Source organism: Psammomys obesus, unplaced genomic scaffold (genome assembly GCF_907164565.1).
Source record: "Psammomys obesus unplaced genomic scaffold, mPsaObe1.curated_primary_1811, whole genome shotgun sequence".
Taxonomy (NCBI): domain Eukaryota; kingdom Metazoa; phylum Chordata; class Mammalia; order Rodentia; family Muridae; genus Psammomys; species Psammomys obesus.
In genome coordinates this window covers 2,330,325-2,341,611 of record NW_026587216.1, presented here as the reverse complement: position 1 = coordinate 2,341,611, position 11,287 = coordinate 2,330,325, and the positions used below count along the sequence as shown (strand labels likewise).

The 11,287-nt window shown below is 41.7% G+C and overlaps 1 long non-coding RNA gene across 1 annotated transcript in view; it reads left to right on the top strand.

The window, feature by feature from the left end:
- Positions 1-1,346: 1,346 nt before the first annotated feature.
- Positions 1,347-11,287, top strand: part of LOC129673624 (uncharacterized) — a 39,015-nt gene continuing 29,074 nt past the window's right edge. Inside the window, exon 1 of the long non-coding RNA XR_008719682.1 lies at positions 1,347-1,489. This is a non-coding gene — a long non-coding RNA (uncharacterized LOC129673624). The remainder of the gene's footprint in view (positions 1,490-11,287) is intronic.

Below are 11,287 nucleotides of genomic sequence, written 5' to 3'. Positions count from 1 at the left end.
AAATCCAACAAGGAGGACTACTGATGCCCTATCACCATCCGTACAGACTCCACCCAAAATGGCAAGATTCCCTCTCAGCTGCAGCTCTGCACTTGTGCCACGCATAAGTGTTGCCGAATTTAATGCAGCACAGCAGGACAATATTGCTAACTTAATTCTTTTCTGGTTTTTATCTTGTTTTCTTTGTTTATTTGTTCATCATGTTTTTCTTGGTTTTCTTCGTATTGGTGTAAGGTTTTGTTAAATTTTTTCTTATTTCTTTTATACTTGTCACTGTTTTAACACTTACTAAAGGCTGTGTACTGTATATGCTGACTTCCCTTTTAAGCCCCTTTTAATTAAATGGGTGTATTTTTATGAACAAAAAAAGCTATTTCCAACTCTTAAAAAAGTCTCTTCCTAATAACATCTAGATCCTTGTTTGATTGAATAACCAGGGCTGGAAGTCTTAGGGAGACGTCTCTGACATTCTTCCTGCCATGCTGGGTCCAGGTAGATTCCCTAGAATGTTTTAACACAGTCCATTGATGTAGAGTTCTCACAGTTCTTTCAGAAGTGAAGAAAATTGTGAGGAGTGTGTGTGTGTGTGTGTGTGTGTGTGTGTGTGTAAGAGAGAGAGAGAGAGAGAGAGAGAGAGAGAGAGAGAGAGAGAGAGATTTAATTTGGCAGGATCAGCACCAGAATGAACCCTCACCTGTAGAAGCCAGAGACTTAGCTAGGAACCACTGGAAAAATTTGTTGCTTCTTATGTATGTGCGGGATGTGTTATGAGCTAAGTTGTTTTCCTCCCACATTCATGTGCTGATGTTCTTGCTCTCAGTATCTTAGCGTATGGCTCTATTTGGAGACAAAGCTTTTAGAGACATAGATAGGTTGAAAAAAGTTTGGAAGGGTTATCAGTGTGTTTCTAGGCCAGCTTGTGGCTTTATAAATGGATGAAATCAAAACAGAGCTGTTTAGAGGCAGGTAGAAGATGTCGTAACCCAAGAAAGAGGGCTTTAGGAGAAAGCAGCTGCCCTATGCTCCTTCCTGGACTTCCTCCTTCTAGAACTGGATAGAAAGAAACACCACGCCAGGATGTCAGCGGTTCCCCTGTCTCCCCAGGAAGCACAGAGAGCTTTCTGATGGCGCTGTGGAGGCTCTGTTTCTGCACTTAGCAACTCAACTCGTTTTTTAGCTAAGAAGGGAGATTTCACAATAACTCTTTTGGAAAGGATCGAAGTTCACCTCAGGAAATCTCAAAGACAAGTTATTCATTTACTTGCTATTTTTAACCCCACTTCACGACAGAGACCAATGTTTTCCCTGTGCTTGAGTGAGACTATAGAAACAGAGAGCAAGAGAAACACGCTTCTCCCAACACTGCCTCCCTCTACCCAGTCCGGCTCTCCAGGGCTTGCCCGGGCTCCAGGCGTGGAACTCAGAGAATGTCTCCGACACATCTGCTACTCTTTGTTGGCCTGTGTATCCAGTTTCCTGAAGTCAGATGGTTTGTGTTACGATACTGAAATTTTCATGTCCAGTAAATATTTGTATACACATCCCTGCAAAATTCGAACTAAACAATGATTTTTCAGCTTCCTGTAGATTAAGCTCATTTTGAAATTGAACCCGCTGGAGGAACAGGAAGAGCACCAGGACAAAACTCTGAGGCTCAGTTTGAGTTTGCCTTCCTTAGGGTTTGCTTGAGCAAAGCCGAGCAAGAAGGACAGGGTTGCCTACACCAACCCATGGCGTCTTTCCTCGGGTCCAATTTGCATCAGCTTTATTCCAAATGTGGGGATATCTGTGAGCTCAACTTTATTAGTTTTTCTGGCTACTGTGGCAAAATGAAAAGTAAGTTAATTGTGTAACTTTTCATGCTCAAAATAGTTTACCCATAGAACTCAAATTATAATTAAAAAAATGTAAAATTTCTTTTGCTCTTTAAAAAGTTATGGATGTTTTACCTGCATGTATGCCTGTGCATTATACGGATGGCTGGTGCATGAGGAGGCCAGAAAGAAGAGTCAGATCCTCTGTGACTGGAGTTACGGATGGTTGTGAGCCACCAGGTGGTGCTGGTAATTGAACCCAGGACCTCTAGGAGAGCATTCAGTGCTGGTAACTACTGAACTATCTCTCCAGACCCTGTAAAATTTCTTAGATGATAGTCACTTAAATTTGGGAGCTCATGCCGGGTGTGGTGACCCATGCCTGTAATCCCAGCACTCTGGGAGGCAGAGGCAGGTGGATCTCTGTGAGTTTGAGGCCAGCCTGGTCTACAAAGCTAGCCCAGGACAGCCAAAGCTACACAGAGAAATCCTGTCTCAGAAAAAAAAAAAAAAAAGGGAGCTCTCAACAGACTCAAGTGTATAATTTGTTGAGGATTATCTTTCAAAAATCATTATTACAAATCATCTTGTGTGTGTTTGTGTGTGTGGTCACCTTTATTTTTTATTTGTTTTTGATTTTTTAAATTAATGACTTTTTTTTTTAGTAATTATAACTTATTCATTTTGCATCTCAGCTGTAGTACCCTCCCTCATTCTCTCTCAATCCCACCCTTCCTCCCTCTTCTCCTCCCTCCCCCAGTCCCCTGCCAGGGGAGGTGCTCCTCCACTTTCATGTGACCCTAGCCTATCAGGTTTCATCAGGACTGGCTATACTGTCTTCTTCTGTGGCCTGGTAAGGCTGCCCCTCAGGGGAAGGTGATCAAAGAGCTAGCCACTGAGTTCATGCCAGAGATAGCCCCTTTCCCCCTTACTAGGACACCCACTTGGACACTGAGCTGCCATGGGCTACATCTGTGCAGGGGTTCTAGGTTATCTCCATGCATGGTCCTTGGTTGGAAAAGATCCCTAGGCCTAGATTTTTTGGTTCTGTGGCTCTCCTTGTGGAGTTCTTGTCCCCTCCAGGTCTTTCTATCTATCTCCCCTTTCTTTCATAAGATTCCATGCACTCTGCCCAAAGTTTGGCTATGAGTCTCAGCATCTGCTTTATTACCTTGCTGAATAGAATCTTCCAGAGGCCCTCTGTGGTAGGCTCCTGTTCTGTTTCTTATTTTTACCTTCTTCCAATGTCTATCCCATTTGCCTTTCTGAATAAAGATTGAGCATCTTACCTAGTGTCCTCCTTCTTGTTTAGTTTCTTTAGGTGTACAGATTTTTGTATGATTATCCTATATTATGTCTGATATCCACTTATAAGTGAGTATATACTATGTGTGTCTTTCTGTTTCTGGGATACCTCACTCAGGATGATCTTTTCTGTTTCCCACCATTTGCCTGCAAATTTCATGATTTCCCTGTTTTTAATTGCTGAGTAGTACTCCATTGTGTAAATTTACCACACTTTCTGTAATCCATCTCTCAGTTGAGGGTTATTTCCAGATTCTGGCTATTACGAATAAAGCTGCTAAGAACATAGTTGAGCAAATGTCCTCGTTGTATATTTGAGCATCTTTTGGATACATGCCTAGGAGTGGTATAGATGGATCTTGAGGTAGCACTATTTCTAATTTACTGACAAAGTGCCAGAGTGATTTCCAAAGTGGTTGTACAAGTTTACATTCCCACCAGCAGTGGAGGAGAGTTCTCCTTTTCCACATCCTCTCCAGCATGTGTTGTCACTGGAGTTTTTGATCTTGGCCATTCTGATGGGTGTAAGGTGAAATCTCAGGGTTGTTTTGATTTGCATTTCCCTGATGGCTAAGGACATTGAGCATTTCTTTAAGTGTTTCTCTGCCACTTGATATTCCTCTATTGAGAATTTTCTGTTTAGCTCTTTACCCCATTTTTTAATTGGATTAATGGATTTGTTGCTTTTTAACTTCTTGAATTCTTTATATATTCTGGATATTAGCCCTTTGTCAGATATAGGGTTGGTGAAGATCCTTTCCCAGTCTGTAGGCTCTCATTTCGTTCTGACCACAGTGTCCTTTGCTTTACAGAAAATTTTCAGTTTCATGAGGTTCCATTTATTGATTGTTGATCTTAGAGCCTGTGCTGTTGGTGTTCTGTTCAGGAAGTTGTCTCCTGTGCCAATGAGTTCAAGGCTCTTCTCCACTTTTTTTTTCTAACAGATTTAGTGAGTCTGGTTTTATGTTAAGGTCTTTGATCCACTTAGACTTTAGTGTAGTGAAGGGTAATAAAAGGATCCATTTGTATTTTTCTACATGTGGACATCCAGTTAGACCAGCACCATTTGTTGAAGATGCTGTCTTGTTTCCATTATATGGTTTTGGCTTCTTTGTCAAAAAGCAAGTGTCTGTAGATGTGTGGGTTTATTTCTGAGTCCTCAGTTTGATTCCATTTATCCACCTGTCTGTTTCTATGGCAGGACTATCTAGTTTTTATTACTGTTGCTCTATAGTACAGGTTGAGTACAGGGATAGAGATAGCTCTGGAAGATCTTTTATTGTACAGGATTGTTTTAGCTATTCTGTTTTTTGTTTTGTTTTTCTGTATGAAGTTGGGAATTGTTCTTTCAGTGTCTATAAAGAATTGTGTTGGTATTTTGATGGAAATTGCATTGAATCTGTAGATTGCTTTTGGCAGAATGGCCATTATTACTATGTTAATCCTAGTGGTAATTAAAGATGAATTCCAAGAGCAAGGCATGAGCGAGAACTAGTTCATTACTGAAGCAACAGGACTGAAAGCAGGAAGAGAGACCCCTCTGTACTTTCAAGCACTGCTGAAAACCACAGTCAGCAGGGTCCCAGAATACAGGTTCTGTTTTACTATCAGCTCTGATCTGTCATGTTTGGTCAGAGCTTTCAAAGACCCTACAGAAACAGAAGGCGGCACCCCATTTGCTTGGGAGGTATGGTGATCTGAATGAAAATGGCCCCCACAGGCTCATAGGAGGTGGCACTATTTGAAAGGATTGGGAGATGTGACCTTGTTGGAGGAAGTGTGTCACTGGGGATGGCCTTTGAAGTTTCAGATGCTCAAGCCAGGTTCAGTGTCACTCTCTTCTTGCCGCCTGAGGACCTGAATATCAAACTCTCAGTTACTTCTTCATCACTATGTCTGCCCGCATGCCGACATGCTTCCCGTCATGGTGACAATGGAGTAAACCTTTGAATTGTAAGCCAGCCTCAATTAAACGTTTCCTTATAAGAGTTGTCGTGGTCATGGTGTCTCTTCACAGCAATAGAAACCCTAACTTTGACTGAGCCAGGAGAGGGAGGGGGCTTGGGGGAGGCTCTGAAGGATATAACTATAAGGAGCTAATTAAAACAAATAGCAGAATAAAGGTGTGATAACATGAGCAATTTGCTAACTGGCGAGAGGTAGAAGAGAGAGCCAGAGATGTCTCCATTAAGATGGTTGAAGATATTTCATAGGAGAGTGCTATTCATAATATCTTTGAAAACTGAGTAAATTCTATCTATCTATCTATCTATCTATCTATCTATCTATCTATCTATCTAAAATGAATAAATTGTAAAAAAAATGAAAAAAATTAAAAAAGAATGAAGATATGGTAAATTAGCAACAGTAAAAACAATTAAAGCTAGAATTTGAATGTACTAAGCACTGTAAGCTCTTAATGTATTCTGTCTTAGACCCAGAAGGGCTTTCAGGAAGTATAGATATTTTTCCCTCAATTTTAAAGGGGGAAGAAACAGAGGCAAACATGATCTGGCCAATATCACGCATGTCCATTTGCATTCCTTTGCTCTGGGTTACGCCTGTGTCCCTTCTAAGAAGGAATGACACGAACAAGAGCTTCGCCAGCAACTGTGCAGAAAACGCAAGGGTTTATGCGGCATTAGTCTAAGATGTGTGGGGCCATGAAATGGGGAAAAGAGCCAAAATGTGAGGTGGGATGGGTACGTTTTGAGTCCTTGAGTTTAATCCCCAGCACGAGGGAGGAGGCAGTGGAGGAGGAGGAGAAAGAGAAAGAGAAGACAGAAGAAGAACCTTGAACGTCACTCTGAGAGATCTTTGAATTCTTCCCCCACCCCCGCAAGCGGTAAGGAGACACTATGAGTTTTTGCTCAGGGAGTAAGGTCATTGAACTCCTGGTGGGCAAAATGGCTCAGGAGGCAGCAGGATTTGTTATGAAACTGGATGACCAGTTTTGTCCCCAAAACCCATGTAGAAGGAGAGAACTGATTCTTGACAGTGGTCCTCTGGGCTCCACATGGGTGCTCTGACAAGTCCTCTTCTCCCTGCAGTGAATAAATGAAAAAAAAATAAGTTTGTTGGAAGGTTAGCATACAAAATAATAAGGGTTCCATTTGCATTTTTTTGTACATACATGTCATTACACATTATTCTAATTTACCCATTGTTCTTTAGGTGTAAAATGAAAGCTGTAGTGTCCTTGTCATAATGTTTATTGATGATTGTACTATGTGTTTAATATCTCTGGGCAGAGTAGTCACAGAAACTTGGCAGTGATATTTTTAAAATGACCTCCCTATTGCTAGGGATCAGACATACTTAGGTAAGAGAGCTCCGGCTGATAGGGTAAACAGCTTTTCAGTGTAATAGCTCTGAATGTAATGGGCAATTAGGGAGGACAAATACAATCCAGCAGGCTCTGCCAGCTCCAGACACTGCCAAGAGCTAAGCTAATGGGTAGAATGAAATATTACTTAAACCCAGGGCTGAGGGTGAAGGCTGCAGTATTGGGTTTGGGAGACATGTTGACTACTGCATGATGGGAGAGGACAGGGTCTTTGTTTTCTTCTCTCTGCCTGTAGGCGGTTCGGTAACAGAATTGTTTTCATACAAATGTGGTAGACTTCAGCTGTCAAAGGCTTTTCATCTCCCTTATACGGCAAAAGATAGTGTCACTAGCATTAAACTGCCCTCTCCACCCCTATGTCTATATTCAGAGATTAGTGCAGTGCTCAGACCACATGAGTCCATTGAGCAGTGGACAGAGGCTAATGCAGAGGTTTAACCATCGCTGGTTAAAATGCATAGAAAGTGTCTGTGGAGTGATACGGATGGGGAATCTATATTACGGGGAGGGGCACTGAGGAGGAGGGGGGTAGCCAGAGGTCAGGCAGGACTGGAGTGAAACGAGATCTCCCAGGCACGACAGGCCCTTTACGCTCACGAACTTGCAGCAACAGTCACTCCCTGCACAAGACCAAGGCGGTCAACATTTCTGTGTGGATTGGAGAGGGGCTAATGAATCCTTACCCCTAGCTGAGAAACTAGAGACAGCTGATGGCTTCTGGGGGGAAGGGGTCAGTTTTCTTTAAGGGGTAAACCTTAGTAGGTGGACCATCCCCCTCCAGTGACTACATACCCCAAAGCATATGGTCAGCACAAACTGGACTTAGTGGGTTATTAAAAACCAAAAGGAGATGAAATTGGGAAGGGGTAGGGCAGTGGGGGTTGATATGAAAGCAGTGGAGGTGACTATAATCAAAATACATTGTAACTGGGAGCTACAGGACTCCCAGCACTCAGGAGGCAGAGGCAGGTGAATCTCTGTAAATTGAAGGCCTCCAAAGCAAGTCTGGGACAGTCAGGGATACACAGAGAAACCCTGTCTCAAACAAAACAAAACAAAACAAAACAAAACAAAACAAAACAAAACAAAACAAAACAAAATTTACATTGTATCCATGTATGAAATTCTCAAGTAATTAGTGATTATTTTATTTAAAATGTGTGTGTGTGTGTGTGTGTGTGTGCATGTGTGTGTGTGAGATGATGATGATGATGTGATGATGTGTCTCTTACCATTTTACTTAGTATTGGGGTTGACAGATAAAACTCAAGATGTCTGGTTACATTTGAACTAAAGTAAATAAATGTTTTAGGACTAATTTTCCAGGCAGTGTTTTGGTCATACACTAAAACAATTATTTTTACTTATCTACAGCTGAAATCTTAGTGCTTATCTGCCAAAGTGGCCATCCATTTTGGCACTTCTCATGGCTGAGAAGTTGCCTCCTTTCTCTCTTATTTTATTTTAAATCATGATTAGGTCAAGAGTCACAGTGAGACTTACCTTGCTTTAGGTATTTAGGTTGACTCTGGATCTGGGTGTATTAGCCTTGGGGGATGAGACATGGAGCAAGAGCTGGCAGGTTGGAAGATGCTCATAATGCTCCTGCTTTGTCTTGTGTAGCCACCATTTGTGGAAGAACTTGAGCTCCCGGTCCTCCTGCCTCTATCTTATAAATCCTGCGATTTACAGGTGTGTGCACTATCACACCCAGTTTATTCTAATTTTTAAAATTTATAAATGTAGCTATTCCAAGTACCTCATTTTAGTTGAATCATATTTTTTTTTTTTTTTTTTTGCTTTTGTGTCTGGCTATTTCTCTTAATATTGTATCTCCAAGCTTCATTAATATGGCCTGCGCCAGAATTCCATTCCTTTCTGAGACTGAAGAACTTCCTGGCACGACTATACCATATATTCCATATATTGTCTACCCCTTGGTGGTGGTTTGAATAAGAATGACCCCCACAGACTCACAGATCTGAACGGTTGGTGTCCAGGGAGTGGTCCCTTCTTGGAATAGGTGTGTCTTTGTTAGAGGAAGTGTGTCACAGGAGGTGTGTCCTCAGGTTTCAGAAGCTCAAGCCAGGCCCAGTGTTTCTCTTTCTTTCTGCTGCCTGGCTCCTTCTCCAGCACCATGTCTGCCTATGTGCTGCCGTGCTTCCCCCCGGATGACCATATACTAAACCCCTGAACTTGCAAGCCAGCCCTGATTAAATGTTTTCCTTATAGGAATTGTGGGGGTCAGCTGTTTCTGACATGGACTCTGTTGCCTGCTCTTCAATCACTTCCTCCTGGTGATGCTGCCTTGAAAGTCCACTGTAGGAGAGGATGTATTCAGTCCTGATGCAGTTCGATGTGCTGGGGCAGATTGGTGGTGGTGGGAACACCCTCTTCTGAGGGCTGGGGAGAGGAATGAGGGAAGGAGGGAAGGAGGAAGAGAGGGGCTGGGAGGAGAAGAGGGAGGGGACTGCAGGTGGGATGTAAAGTGAGTTAAAAAAAGTTGTGGTCATGATGTCTCTTCACAACAATAAAAACCTTAAGATTCCTTTCACCTGTCAGAGGTGCTTGGGGTTTGCCTCTTTCTGCTGTCAGAGTTGGTGTGCAAATGATCAGTTCAATGAAAAGCACTCCTGTTTTTAACTGTTTGACTATGGACCTGGAGGTGGATCTGCTGGGTGAGATGATGATTCTGTCTGATTTTAAAGGCATTTATTTGCGTGTATGCATAGGTAGCACACAAGCAGGTGCATGTGAGCAGGTGCACATGAGGCCAGAGGCTGACCGTGGGTGTGCTCCTCTGCTGCTCTCCACGAGGTCTCTCACAGGACACAGAGCACAAAGGTTACCTAGACTGGATGGCCAGAGAACGCTGCAGATCCTCCTATCATTGACCCTGCCCCTCCAGTGCTTCGGTTGCTTGCCTCGATGAAGGTGTGAAGGATCTGAATTCAGGTCAGGCTGCTTGTGAAGGATCTGAATTCAGTGCAGTACCTGCTGTACTAAGCCATCTTCCCAGCCAATGGCGACTCTGTTAAATTTTTTTTGAGGAAACACAATGATGCTTTCTACAGAGACTGTATTGTTTTCACTAGCCATGCATAATCACTCTAGTACTTATAGTCATCACCAGTGGTTGTTACTTCCTGGTTTTCTCTTCCTTCCTTCCTTCCTTCCTTCCTTCCTTCCTTCCTTCCTTCCTTCCTTCCTTCCTTCTTTTCTTCCTTCCTCTGTCTCTCTGTCTCTCTCATTTTTATACTAGCCCTTCTGATTTAGTATAGACATATTTATACAGATGGCTTGTTGCTTTTGCTCCTAGTTTAAATGAGAATGGTTCAAAAAAAAATTTTTTTTTTGTACTGGAGCCACAGTAGTCTTTGGTATTGACCTAAAATTCTTCTGTGCACTAGAAGCGGCTGGAAGATTAGGCAGCTGGATTCTTGGTGGCGCATTTAGGCAAATTCTAAGAATACTCACGAAGAGTCCTAGGGTTTAGGGATGTTTCAGCTGGTAAAAGTGGTATCTGCATAAGCCTGATGATCCGAGACTGAGCTCTAGAACCCATGCAAAGGTCTGGAGGCAGTGGTACACAATCATAACCCCAGTCCTCTGCTGTGAGATGGGAGATGAGATGGAGAGATGGAATAGCCAGCTAGCCGGAAGCACCCAAAACATCAGCAGAAATGAAAGGGACTCTGCCCCAAGAAGGCAGAAGGTGAGAACTGACCCCATGAAGTTGCCCACTGACCTCTACACACATTCCAGGGCATGCAGACACCCATGCGTGAACGTTTGCATTAATACACATCACGTAAAAGATAATTTAATAAATGCATTAAAAGTGGGATTTTTATTTTGTTCTCACCCCCCGTCAATGTGTGTAAGCGTGGCCACTATGAAAGAGCGTGGAGGATCTTTGAGTAACTAAACACAGGTGCTGGAGAGATATCCCAGCAGGTAAAATCACTTTCTTCTCTTGCAGAAGATGTGAGTTCGGTTCGTAACAACAATTTCAGGCAGCCCACAACTGACTGTAATCCCAGCGGCGGAGGATCTGAGAACCTCTTATGTATGCACTCTTCAGGCACTGTAGTCATGTACATATACCCGCATATAGAAACATAACTAAAATCTTTAAAAAGTTAAAATACAAATACTATATGACCTATCTATTCTCAATATATATATTCTCAGTATGTATATATATTATATATATATTCTCAGCATATATATCTATATATCTCTATCTATCTATCTATCTATCTATCTATCTATCTATCTATCTATCTATGAATAGATAGGTCATTTTAACTTTTAGGTATATATATTCCTTTAGGAATATATTTATTTATTTAGGAATATATATTTATTTATACATTATATATATTTATTTATTTAGGAATATATTTATTTCACTCAGCCATAAAAAAACATGGTTATGCCATTTCCAGGACAGTGGTTGCAACTAGAAATCCTCCTGTCAAGTAAGGTAAGCCAGACTCAGAAAGACAGATACCATGTATTTTATCTCATAGGTGGGTTTTTTTATTTAAAAAAATAAGGCATGAGAGTTGAAGGGCACTATTTAAGAAAAGGAAAAGTACTGGAGGGAGAAAAAAAAGGGGTACCAGAAAGAGCTATGGGAAAAATATGATCAAAATACACCTTTGAAAATGTCATCATTTTGTACAATGAGTATGTCCTAAACCCAGGATTAATAACTCTAAAAATAAAAGACTTCTAGAAAATATATAAAAATGATAACATTGTTGGGCTAAGCATATATTCCCCACAACATGATTTTCTTTTTGTTTTTTTGAGT